Source organism: Anas acuta, chromosome 18 (genome assembly GCF_963932015.1).
Source record: "Anas acuta chromosome 18, bAnaAcu1.1, whole genome shotgun sequence".
Lineage (NCBI taxonomy): Eukaryota > Metazoa > Chordata > Aves > Anseriformes > Anatidae > Anas > Anas acuta.
In genome coordinates, this window is record NC_088996.1 from 3,779,734 (window position 1) to 3,792,763 (window position 13,030).

At 51.3% G+C, this 13,030-nt stretch overlaps 1 long non-coding RNA gene across 1 annotated transcript in view; it reads right to left on the minus strand.

Annotated features, from left to right (window-relative positions):
* Nucleotides 1-9,894, minus strand: part of LOC137841717 (uncharacterized) — a 78,099-nt gene extending 68,205 nt beyond the window's left edge. The window contains exons 1-4 of the long non-coding RNA XR_011088708.1: nt 9,080-9,894; nt 7,568-8,683; nt 7,121-7,243; nt 5,774-5,930 (exon numbers count right to left, since the gene is read on the minus strand). This is a non-coding gene — a long non-coding RNA (uncharacterized lncRNA). The remainder of the gene's footprint in view (nt 1-5,773; nt 5,931-7,120; nt 7,244-7,567; nt 8,684-9,079) is intronic.
* Between the last annotated feature and the right edge of the window lie 3,136 nt (nt 9,895-13,030).

A 13,030-nucleotide genomic window follows, 5' to 3' on the forward strand; every position in this document is an offset into this window, starting at 1 on the left:
ACACCTCCCGGGCACCTGCACAAAGCCCGGGTTTGGCAGGGGTTTGGAAGGGCTGATCCATCCTGGATGTGTCTGTCCGAAAAGCCCAGATCGCTGCCCCTGCCGCCTGCTCCAAGCGGCAGCCCACCCTCCTCTGCTGGCCTTCAAGAGGCTTTGGATTAGACATGGGAGCTTAGAAATACAAAATTACCTGCACGATTATTCAGAAATAGCTTTGAAGGGAGATCATTTCAGTCCAATATGCTCAAATTTCTCTCTTTGAATAAAATCGATGCTGCTTTATTCTGTTGAAGTATAAGAACGCTGTTAAATCCCAACTCAGAAGGTTACCTCACTGCATAATTTTGTACCTACGCCTTTTAGAAAGTGATATTTCCCTCTGACCCACGAGAACTGGAAAAACTTCGATGCTGAGAATGAGCAGAAGACCTCTGTCGGGAGGCAGAATTGTTTTTCAGCCCGCAGTAATTAACGAGTGCTGTAGACCATCACTTAATATGATACAAAGAGCACTGCCAAATCTCAGGATTATATCTGCAGCTCTACTCTCGAGTCCCCGGTGTCTGGAAACATGTGATTTTAAGAGTATCTCAGCTCTGATTTTTTTTTAAATGCTCTTTTAAACATTGTGGTTGCAGAGGAAGGCTTGAAAACAAGAATTGTACGGCTAGCAAAAGCAGAACAAAAAGTTCAACGTTAATATTTTTTTTTTTTTTTAACATTTTCCTCTAAGCTGCCTCTTGAGCTGAGGCCTTGATTCATGGTGTTTTGGTCACCTGCAGTTGGTGATGCTCGATCTGTCATGGGAAAGAATGAATGTTGTGAGCCAGCCCTGAGCAGTTTTACAAACAGTCCAGGCTCCCAGACCAGGAGGGGCAGGCAGTGGCCGGGACTTTTAACACCAACCCGCCTGCACCTTGCACAGGGCAGACACCGCCCCAGCTCCTCCAGGGTGTTTGGAAGGGGAAAACACTTTTTCCTCCACTAAAACGTGAGCGACGCAAGACGGGCTTATCTCATTCGGCTCAGCTGAATGCAGAAGAGCTCAACTCCTCCTAGGCTCCCGTTCAGTCTGCAGCTCCTTTGGCTCATCCACCACAAACCAAATGAAACTTGAAGGACAAACCTGCCCTGGAGAGGCAGGGAATGCCCACCCAGTGCTTGCATGGGCAGGTGGGTGGGGAGCAGGGCCAGGCTCAGCTCCCCAGGGTCGCTCTCCTCTCCCTGTGCTGCTGAGAAGCAGGGGAGAAGCCTCCTTCCTCTGTTCCCAGCATCAGGTTTGAGCCAAAGGGGGATCTGACAAGGGAAGTTGTGCCTGTCTGAGCTGATGAAGAACCTGTGAGTAGTTTCTATGGGAAAAGGTCTGCTTTAGCAGACAGAAACTGAAACAGAAGTCACGAATTACTCTGGACTTCAGATGAACAAAGCACAATTTTCAGCTGTTTCACCTTTCTTCCTTCCCCAAACCCGTACTGGTCTTAACGGGGATGCGGTACCCAAACAGCCCCTAGGCAGCCTCGAGGCTCTGCCCAGACCTCCAGCCCTTGGTGTTCCCCCAGCAGGAAGGCTGACACCAGCCGTCCAGGCACTGGTTCAGCTCCTCCACCCCCAGGGACCAGCAGGGCTCCCCAACACGATGCCCAGCACAAACCAGTGCCATCTGCTCCACCACCACCACAACGCATGGCTGGAGCACGAAGCTTGTCCCAGCACAGCTCAGCAGGGGTTAACACCGCAGCACTGCAATAAACACACTGTCAATTTAGTCTGGCTTTTACAAGGCTAATTTGTCTACCTTTTCAAGATGTTCTCCACCAGGGTCTCGAATGTGAATCTGAAGGAGGGGGTGGACAGAGACAGAGTGCGTGAGCAGGGTTTTATGGGGCTAAGCGAAGGGCCACGAGCAGGCAGCTCTCTCCAGTTAACCCCGGAGAGAAATTCTGGGTTGAAATGCCTAAACCAGGTTTGACCTGCAATGGGACGGAAAGGTTTCTGCTCTGGTTATTGTCATCCTGGGTTGGGGTCCGAAATGTTTACCTCTCCGCTCGGAGCCCGAGGTTCAGCCTCCCCGACGGTGCAGGTGCTGATGGACGCACGGAGAATTTCCAGACGGCGCAGGAATCCCGGCGGCAGCACAGCCCGCCCTGATTTACGGAGCCGTGCAGCAGGCAGACAGAGCCCAGCCTCCCTCTGCCTGCAGCCTTACCCCTCGCTAGCCTCCGGTCTCACCCAGAGGCCTCCAAACACCCGGAGGAAACCCAGAGGCAGCACTGCCCTCGGAGGTGAAGGAGATGCTCGCAGCTCGCTGCCTCCCCCTGCTCCCCGCTCCCCGCTGCAGGGTGAGGTCTTGTTTGTGACAGCCCCCAGTGTGATACCAGGAGTCCCTTGGTGGGCGTTCATGGGCCCTCCCACAGCCTTAAAGGTCTTCCTTTAAGGATGCTGCTCCCACACGAGCCCTGGGACGCAGCAGGCTGCCCCCTGAAGCGGCACCCTACAAACCAAGATTTGGGGCTGCCCAACCATGCGGGTTAGATCCAGGCAAGCCAACACCATAGGAGCCTGTGCATGAGCTGTGCAGTGGAAAACGAGCAACTGGAGTGAACGCTGCGGTTATATCTCTGAGGATAATCACACCCCGAGCTCCTACCATGTTGTTTATAGAGCCAAAGCAGGCAGCCATCCAGACGGAGCCACACGGGAGCGGAGCAGGAAGGCGCGCACGAGGCCCCTCGCTTGCACAGACAGGACGTAAAACAGAGACAGGGAATTTATTCCACTCTGCACTGGGCTGGACTGGGGCTTCTCCTCTCCCCACCCGGTGGATTAGCAGCCACTAACGACGCCTCTCTCGACAACTCTCAGTTTTGTTTCCAAAAACTTGTTCCTGTTTGTAACTCCTCATACCTGCTGATCTCTCACGGACGTCCCAAACCATGCTCCGCGAGGCTTGTGGAGCTGCTGTGTGCCTGGCTCCCTGCTGCCAGCAACGACGACGCTCACAGGGATGAGGCAAGGGCAATGGTGTTGGGATGCTTTGGCTCCAGTGCTTCAGGGGGGAGAAAAGCACTGGGTGTTTTAGGAGGATGCTGAATGCAGCTGAGCTGGTCAGTCAGTGTGGCATTTCCAAAAGCCCCGACTGCTCATCTATGCAGCTTAAAAGGCTTTCAAAGGCACTTCTGCAGTCTCACACAAGCTTCCAGAGTCCCCGTTCTCTCCTCCTTCCCAATCTAATACGCCAATGACCCTTCTAAACAACAAAACCAGCAAGGCAGCACTCAGAAGCAACCCTACAAAAATAAGCCCTGTGCTCCAGCAACCAAGGGCCGCTTTCAGGGGAGAGCACGGGCTCCAAGCACAAGGGAGGGGATTAAAAAGCACTTGCAGCAAAAAAAGAGACTTCGGTTTTCAGCAGAGAAAGGTTTCCCAGGCACATAAATAAACCCCGGGGCCATGCCCAGGCTGCTCCCCAGGCACCAACACGAGGGCACGGAGTGACGGCAAAAACGCTCTGACTCGGGGCTGCCCTTCTTAGGGCAACCCGGAGCATAAGAGCCTCCAAATGCTACTCACAAAAGCTACACGAAGAGCTGCTTTCCAACGTGTTTGTCCTGTTTTTTTTCTCCCTTTCCCTTTTTCACACTCCAAAGGGTGAATGATCTGGGGTGTGGTGGAAAAAGGGAGAGAACACCGGGAGTTTTTCCCTTATTGCTGCCCTTTTCACATCACGTTTTCCTCCCTCAGAACCTGGCCCTGGCTGGCTTCCCAAGCAAGACGTGAGAGCCAGAGGTTCATCCATCTCTATTTAAACGTCTTTTGTACTGAATTGAATAATTGCGCCTCCATTTTACTCCAGGGCTAAAGGTGACTGACTTAAAGGTGATTATCTTTTGTTAATAGCCTGCATTAGCGAGCGAGATCTCAGAATTACTTTTGTAATCCTTCCGCACACTTTAATGTTGCTATTATTATTAATATTGCTCCTTAAAACATACTTTCCTCCTGTCACGTAGAGGCAGTGACGGCTGGTTCTCGGGGAGGGGGTGAAGAGGAGGGAGAGCCCAGCACATCCACGGCCCCGCGGGCTCCTTACAGGGATGCTCGAGCCCGGCCATCGAGGGGAGGCATTCGAGGAACTCAGTTCAGGATGGCTGCAGCCAGGTTTCCAGGCTCAGTATGGCCAGCACAGATTTGGCAGCATACTTAACCATTTTTTTAGGATTTAGACAAGGTGCTTTATCTTTTAAATAAAGCCATTTCCACCCTTCTATCCCACTGCACGGTGGCAGAGCCTGCCTCGCGCTGGCAGTCTTCCTTTCCCCGGCTCTGGACAGGGACATGGTCCCCAGGCCAGGGGATGCAAGCCCAGCCTCCAGGGCACCATCAGAGTTCAGATTTTTTCATCCTCCTCAGGATTTAGAGGATTGATTTAGAGCATCGATGCTGCTGTGTGAAGGTCTTTCACCGAGGCAGCTCACACAACCCTCTGAAATGCCCCACCAGGAAATCCCCGCACACCATCAAGAATCAGCATGAGGCTTAAACTTTTTGTGGCCCAGATTTTCTGCAGTTCCTGCTCCAACAAACCACGCTGGTCAAGCTTTCCTCGCATTGTCTGCCAAACACTGAGCACTGCCCAGCTGAGGTGCGGGTGTTTGCTGAGCAGAAATGTGCCAGGACAACCGCCCTCACCCATGGAGCTTCTCATCCCCACACCGACACCTCCTCACATCCACACCTGTAGAAGCTCAACATGAGACGGATTTGATTAACACTAACGAGTTACTGGGTTAATACAGAAACTGAATTAACATCCATTAAACTGCTGTTGCTCAAATACCAGTGTTTCACACAAACTTACGTACTGTATGCTGCCTCTGAAGTCTGCATCTGTTCTTTCTTCTCTTTCTCCTGTGCTTATGTTACTTTTTGCCACCCCTTGATGGAGAGGAAACTAGCTAAAGGCTTGAGGAGAAGTGTATAATTTGGTTCAAGCCAGGCCAGCATTTTCTAACATCATCAGCATGGCAGTCGGGTATGAAATGTGCAATTTTAGCAGTGTGTTCCAGGTAGAAGGTAAATGTCTTGCTATTAAAGATAAAATGTTATGAACTTTTAATGCTAACTATTATTATTAAACGGCTACCCATCCAGAGGTGGAGAGAAGAAATACCTTTCCCACACTAAATTTTAAGCTGTGAGGTGCATACACAAATAATATATTTCCTTCACAGAAAGTGTATATTGGAATACCATCATTAAGCTTAAAACCTCGAGCATTCAAACGCAAGGCAATAGCCATGCCGCCTCATCAGCTAATCACATACTATTTTCTTGCTGCATTTGGCATCATTTGTGACCCTAGAAGCTTAACCCAGCCTTGGAGCCTGTTCTCCCCTTGCTGGCAGCCAGCTCGTACAAGCTCACCTCTCCTTCTCTGGAGCCACTTCCAAATTGCCTTGGCATCCAAGGCGAGCAGGATCCGCTGTGTCAACGGCATCAAAACAACACCTTCGGTAGAAATTTGAAGCCGCACCTTCACACTTGCATCAGACCCGGTGCACACAGCTTAAACTCAGTGAAAAGAGAACAGAGGCAGGAACCGTCACCCACCAAACCCCACACCCAAGCCCTCCTCCCTGCACCAGCCTCCTGAAACCGAGCCCTCCCGCTGCGAGGACGTGTCCCATCCCAGCCCCCCCTCCAGCACAACTGGAAGCCTCTCGCTGTCCAGCTCGGGCTGGGAGATGAGGCTTTGTGACACTGCTGAAGTCACCTGGGAATTGAGCTCGCCCCCTGCTCTGCGTTGGAAGTTCGGCTGTGTGGGAAATGCAACGGATCCAGGACCCCAACGCCCCGCACCAGGACGCAGTCTGGTTCTGCCTCCTCACCTTGAGCCTTTCCTTCGCTGCACAGGTGGCCAGCTCACATTTCTGAAAACAAATAAATAAATAAATATGAAACTTTTTTTTTTTTTTTTTTTTTAAAAAAAAAGCCTCCTAAGCAGCAGGTGCCAAGGGTTAAGAGCAAGGCAGGCTGTGGATGTGTGGATGCGGCAACACCGCCACGTGAAATCGCACAATTCCTGGAGAGCAGTCGTGTCCCCAGCCCACTCCAGGGACAGGGACGTCACACTTCATGCTGGAAGCACCTTCCCTTGCCTGACGAGTTGTGCAGCTCTTTAACAACTCATCATCTGTCACCCCTCGCAGCTTCACACATGGCCAGAACTCCCTCACTGCCTGCTCACATCACGGCCACGGCAGCCAGCGAATACGTGCCCACGGCTGATCACCTTATTTCTATGCAGAAATTCCTCCCTGGGACTGAATAGAAAACCTTTAAGGTTATTCACTGCACTTGTCAGATGATTAAACCCACTCGGCATTTGGCTTCTCATCTTTTCGTGCCCGCTTAGATTAAAATCACTGGGGCTTGCCCTGCCCACAGCACCTTATCACTCAGCTGAGGCTAGGCTCAGGTGGATGAAGTGCTGGCGTGTATCTCAGGCCTGAAAAATAACCTTTCAAATAGCTTCCCCTGTAATACCCGCATTTTTGTGGCGGGAATCAGTCCCGAGTGCCATCCAGGATGAGCTGAGCAGGCCCAGGACAGGGAGCCAGGTGCCAAGGCCTGCAGCACAAAGCCTCGTTGCTCAGTGTTGGTTTGCAAGGGGAGTTAGGCAAGTTGTGGGAAAAGGTCTGAGCAGCAAAAAAAAGAGGGAAAAAAAATGTAGAAATGTCTGTTTGAGAAAATACTACCTGGCTTCTGAGAATAAAACGCTTACCAGTCAGAATAGTCCTTCCCAAAGCAGAAATTTTCCAGTGTTCCCATAAAAATTAAAGCCATAAAAAGGGATTTTCAATTCCAAAACACACACATTTTCAGCTGAAAAGCTTTCAAATGTAAATAGTTTTGTTCAGCCATGATGGCCCGGCTTCGAGTTACTGATACAGCATGGACGGCTTTAGAAAACAGCAGACACATTCCAGAGAAATTTGTATTTCATTATTATTTTTTTAAATTTGTTTTAAATCAAAGAAAAAAGTTTTGGCACGAATGTTACAGCTGGCTTAGCTGTGGTTAGGAGCTTTGAATGTGCCCGGGACTGACTTGAGCTCACCTCTGAATGACATCTGTCCCCTGGCTTCGAGGGGCAGCTGCTTGCAACCGGAGCTGAGGCTGCTTGCTCACCCCGTGCTCACCGTCACCTCGAGCCGTGACCACCCCGTGGTGTTCCAGAAACCTGTAACCCAGAAACAGGCTTCAAAAAGAAAAATAAATAAATCGCGATCCCAAGTTTGATGCCCAAGTGTATTATTAGTGACGAGAAACTTCAAAACTGTCTCTGATTCAGTTCAGCATCTACATTTTGGTAATTTATCTAAAGCTGCAAGATCTAGAAAATGAGACAAAATCCCCCAAAAGCCAGGCCCTCAAGAAACATTCCATACTTCTTTCTCCGCAGCATGTCGAAAAACCACAAAAATAGCTTTTCCTCAAGGTATTTTGAAACTTCAGCTCCTGGTTAGATTGGAGAAGAGCAGAGGCAAGTGGAAATGAAAATCACCTGGAGGAACATTCCCAAGGCTGCTTAAGACCTTGTAGAAGGTTTTGTCTGGGTTTGGATGAAAGCTGGAGGTACGGGCAGCTTCAGGGGGCGAAGAAGATTAGAGGGAAGGAGGCAGCTTGTATTTTAGCAGCAGGCATCAGCGATCCTGAATTGTGGGATGGCTGAGGAGGGTGGCGTTTGAGCAGATGCCATCACACTGCAGCAGAGACAGGGCAAACAGGGGAAAGCTTGAACCACCCACATTTAGAGACAGGCGAGGAACAAGACCCAGCTGAACAATCAGATCTCCTGTTCAACCCTCAGCACCACAAACATAATTTTCTCCTCCACCTACTTGCAAACTGAACGACTGTGCAATATTCACCCTGAATGGGGTAAAAATCCTCCCGAAGCACTGCATGGCTGTCGATGAAGCCTGATGTAACTCACCAACCTCTTCCCTGGCAGCAGGAGGCTGGCTGCCCAACATCCACGTGGTGTTTCTGGAGGCTCCAGCAGCTCCTCTCCCTGATGCCGATGGGTACATCCATTCATACAGCCTCCAACCTCAGCTCTCTTCACATCCCCACCCAACACAACAACCAAACCCACCAAAATTAAGAGGACCACGAGAAGCCCTTGTGCATGGCTGACCAGCACCTGTCGGAGCTCAGTTGACCATGAAGGTAACGTGAATCATAGGCCAAACATGCAGCAAACACTTGATTTAAAGAGTTGTGCAGCAGTGGGAACGTCTGTGCAGGTTGGGAGGAAGCAGCCTGAGGGTTTCCTTCCTCGGCTCCTGCCATTTGGCAGCAGGCCGGGGCAGTCACCCGATGCCACGCGGAGCAGGCAGGGAAGGACCCTGCTTCTTGGGGAACAGCTGTGGCTTTGTACAGCTCCACGTGCTTTTCTCCACTGCTCAACCATGAACTCACAAGAGGAACCTCAGTGACTTCAGCTCAGCCTCCTGCTCACAGGTATCCAGCGGTGAGGATGACTCTGGACCTTGCTGTGCATCTCCCGCTGCTGCACCATTACTCACGGCACCCAGAGACAACACAGAGAGGCTGACAGACCATCAGCTCCCACAGAACGATGACAGTTTATAGCAGGGAAGATCTGTCTCTGCTCCTGCACAAGAGAGTAGAAAAATATCAAAGCCCCATCCATAGCTCACTGCCACCCGGCGATGACGGTGCCCGAGCCGCAGCGTGATGGATTGCTCCGGTCACAATCCCCTCTCCCTTCCCTGCTCCAGAAGATGGAGGACCTGGAAACCATAAACCAACAAACACAACTTTTCCCTTAACCTGATGGTATTGCAGCTAGGTCAGCTGCAAAAACACTGCAAACCCAAGCACAGCCTTCCAGAAAAAGGGGAAAGGGCTGCGGGGCTCGCCGGGCCAACGAGTGCCCAGTTACACCAGTGGAGGTGTCACACAACGCCACCAGCAGCCACCTGCCGCCTGGCAGATGTCCCTCACAAACCTCCCCGGCTGTTTATTTGGCATTTCTCTGTCCAGTCACCGCGTGCAGCCCACATCAGCTCGGCACGTAGACACCTCACTGCTCCAGGGCAGTGCTGAGAAAGACTCGAGTTCACCGTGCGGCAGGAAAAAAATGTAGCAAGAAACACTGAAAGCAGAGAAAATCCTGGAAGGATATTTCAGAGATCACACCGACAGCAAAATAACCTCATTGTGATTAATATTTGACTTCAGACAGCTTCCTAAAAACTCATTCGGTTGTTGCACTGGGAAGGGAAGGGCTGAGTTCACCGGCGAACAGAGCAGAAGAGCTCAGGTGGAAGAGGCCTGCAGAGATCATCGAGTCCCACCGCCAGACCACGTCAGGGCTAACCAGAAGTTAATTGATAGCATTAATGAAAGTTACTAGTTAATTAATGAAAGTTAATAGTTAATGAAAGTTAAGCACATTATTGAGGGCGTCATCCAAACATCTCCTGAACACCGACATCTTGCTAGGAAGCCTGTTCCAGTGTCTGGCCACCCAAAAGGTAAAGACATTTTTCCTAATATCCAGCCTGCAGCATCTCCACAGCTCTTTTTCCTGCTGTCCAGCAGACGGGTGACGTGCTGGGCTGTGTCTGAAGGTCTTCAAAAAGTCACAAGGAGACTGGGAAATGGACACGACTGCTTCTCGGTAGTGTGGAAGCAGCTGGTCTGCAGTGGGCTGAGCCCAGGTGTGTGCGACAAAGTTTCCTGAGGGAAACTGGTGGGGATTTAAACTGATGTGGTCAGCTCAGCACAGCCCTTCTCTGGATGTGGGCGTGACATTTTCCAGCATTAGCAAAGGGTTTTGGTTAAAGTCACCAAAAAAAAAAAAAAAAAAAAAAAAAGCCAGTATCACACGGGAATAAAACACACAGAGGATGTCTCCAGGCCCCAGAACCGCAGGTGTGGTTCCCTGGTACCATCTGCTTGCAGCAGCCCTCCAGTGAGATTCTTTCTATCCCCTTTTTTTTGTGATCCATTTTCAAAGGCCACGGGAGCGAACCGCACAAGAGCATTCAAAACGAAGCGCATGGGCACTACCAGTGCACATACGCACTACGTCCTGCCTGTTGCAGCTCCCACTGTCTCGCTGCAGATCTTGCAAATACGTTCCCTGCTAATTACAGCGAAGGAACAGCTCCTGGCAGCAGCCTGCTGCGCAGCACAGGCACGTGCACGCCTCTGCACCTGCGTGGCAGCCAGCTGGGGCTCCGCAGTGCCGCTCAGGATGAGATGAAGGCACCCAGCAGGGGCTTGTCCTGGCTCCACATCCTGCAGGCATTTGCCAGCACATTGCACGCCCTCTGCCCAAGCCCCATGCTAGCTGGAGAAGAGCAGAAGCTTTTATCTGGAGGAGCTGCATCGACGTGGCCAGGCACCATGGTCCTACTAAGGATGTGTTAGCTCCAGCAGTGCCCCAGCACAAAATACATCAATTTCTAGAGTGTTGTTGTGCCACCAGCTCGGGTCCCAAGCGTATCACTGGCTGCAATGAATCTAAAGCTATTATTGAGCACTGAAGGATGTAAGCTGCACTTAGACTGTGAACTTCTCAGGATGGATGATGTCTCCTGCTACCTGCACACACAGCATTAAGCACAGCGGCTTTCACCTCCTGCTTGGAAACATCACACACACACCATGCCACAGCAGAACTCGTTACCAGCATTGCACAAGCTTTCCCACTCGGCTGTCACTGCTTTTGGTAGGGTTTCAGCCCTTCCCGAGGCAGGAGGCAGCAGCAGGGCGGTGTGGTTCTTGCTGCCGACCTGCTCACCCAGTGCCAACACAAAACCTCGCCTCCAGCGCACTGAGCCCCACAGCCCGAGCCCTTTCTGCAGGCCACCAGCTCATCCATTCCTGCTCTCGGTAGGAGCCTCGCAGGCTCCATCCATCACCCCTTCCATCCATCCATCACCCCTTCTCCGCGCCCCCAGCCCCCCGCTCAGCCCGCAGCTCAGGCGCCCCGGTGCCGCTCACCACTGTCCTGGCTTCCCTGCACCCGCACAGCTGACACCATTTATTAAGCAACGCCTTTCACTAAGCCGTAGCACGCTGGGCTGCACAGTGTCTCTTTTCCTATTCAGATATAGTTCTAGGAGCAATCTGGATGAGATCATATAGAGAGGAAATGACACTTCTTGCCGGTACCGAGGACCAAATGGCAGCTTTGTGCAGGGAAGTGCCACGGGCGTTTGATAAAGCTGTATTTTTAGCCATTCCCTCCCTTCCCAAATCAAAACAAGAAGAAAAGGCTTTCTTGCTGACGTTTGCAATGTGGCGTCTGTTAGACTGCAGGTACAAGCATCTCCTGATGAAACCAAAGGCTTGGACACAGCCCAGGTATGGACTGGTGTGACTGGCACGAGTGCTCCTATCGGCCACGCTGGCATCGCTCACCCTCCTCCTGGCAAGCAGAGCAGACAGAAACAACTCCTCTCCACTTGGGAATGAAACTCCAGCTCCTGTAATGCCCAAGGTTTGGGAAAGGTGCTCCACAGCTCCCCTGCCTTTTCCACAGCCATGCAGAATTGTGGCAGGCAGGCAGACAAAACACCGAACCCAACAGAAAACGTGATCCTCTCCGGGGGAAATTTCAACTTTTCAGCCAAAACGTGCAAACTGGGTCCCAGAGTGCTTTGAACTTAATGAGGCATGTTATTTTTAACTTTTATAGATGAAAATGTCATTAAAAGCAAACATATTTCTAGGAGAGAGGGAAAAAAAGCCGAATTCCCTGCAGTTCGGACTCCTCAGAGGCCACCTCTACTTTCAGCAGAAAATGGGCGGTTATAATAATAATAAAGATAAACACGTTGGGCACCTTCTTCCTTCCCACACAGGGCACTGCAGTGTTGCTTCCAAATAGATAACAATAAAATTTCCTTCCATTTAAAAATCCATTTGGTGCTAGCATGTAACTGAGAACCTGGTCTCCTCCTGCCAGCACGGCCATCTGAAGTCTGTCTGAGGAGGCAGCCCGTGGAAACCCAATCCAAGGCAGATGGCTCCGTACCCAGTCAGGCACAATAATAATCAGTCAAAATCCATAATCATAAATTGAACCGAATGGAAAGCTCTGCATGGGCAAGGAAGTTAGTTCATTTCGGGGTTTGTTTTATTTGTCCTAAGGGCTACTGGCACCGAGGAGAAGTAGGAGGGTAACTTGAAATCAATCTTGCTAGCAAGGCTTCATCCCAGCAAAAACATCCACGCGCAAAGTAGTTTGCAGCAAACGATCATCTGGTGCCTGGCTGTGAGTTATAGGAGCACAAAGCGAGGCTCTGACTCCATCTCTGGGCATTCAGGCTCCCTGCACCAGAAGCAACCCAAAGGCCAGCACAAATCGGGCTTCTCTCGTACAGGATCTAAAGGTGGGCTTAGGAGCCACTGAGGAACCACGCTGTGAACCTTTTTGCCTCAATCCTCTGTCCATCGGATGATCTCCTACCATTCACATTGCATGTTTCAGAACAGCAGTGCAACGCCTCCCCCCGCGTGGATCTCACTGCTCCGTGCTCCCCGCAGGTCCCCGCAGCGCTAAGAGCTCCGAGCTCACAGCACGAGGAACGCTGAACGTCCTCCAGAAAAAACAACCGCAGCTCCCAGGTCAGGGAGATCTGACTCAGTTGTAACGCTAGCAAAGCCCTTTTTGGACAGAAGTGAAGAAGGGGGACATAATCACCATTCTTCCCCAGGTCTAATCTTGTGCTGCTCTGGTGCAGAGCCCAGGATCCGTCCCGGCAGCACCACAATGCCTCCAAGGAGGCGTAGCTGGAGGAGGGCTGGAGGCTCCAACTCTGCTTTACAGACCTGCCACCAAAGAGGCAAACGCCCATTCCTAACCTCCCCAGATCCAGAAGCTGCGGGGTATTGCTTCCCCTCGACAGCACCAGGGTCACAGGGGCGGTGTTCGGGGTTTGATTTAGTGAAGGATTGAAGACATCGCTGGGAAACCTTTCAG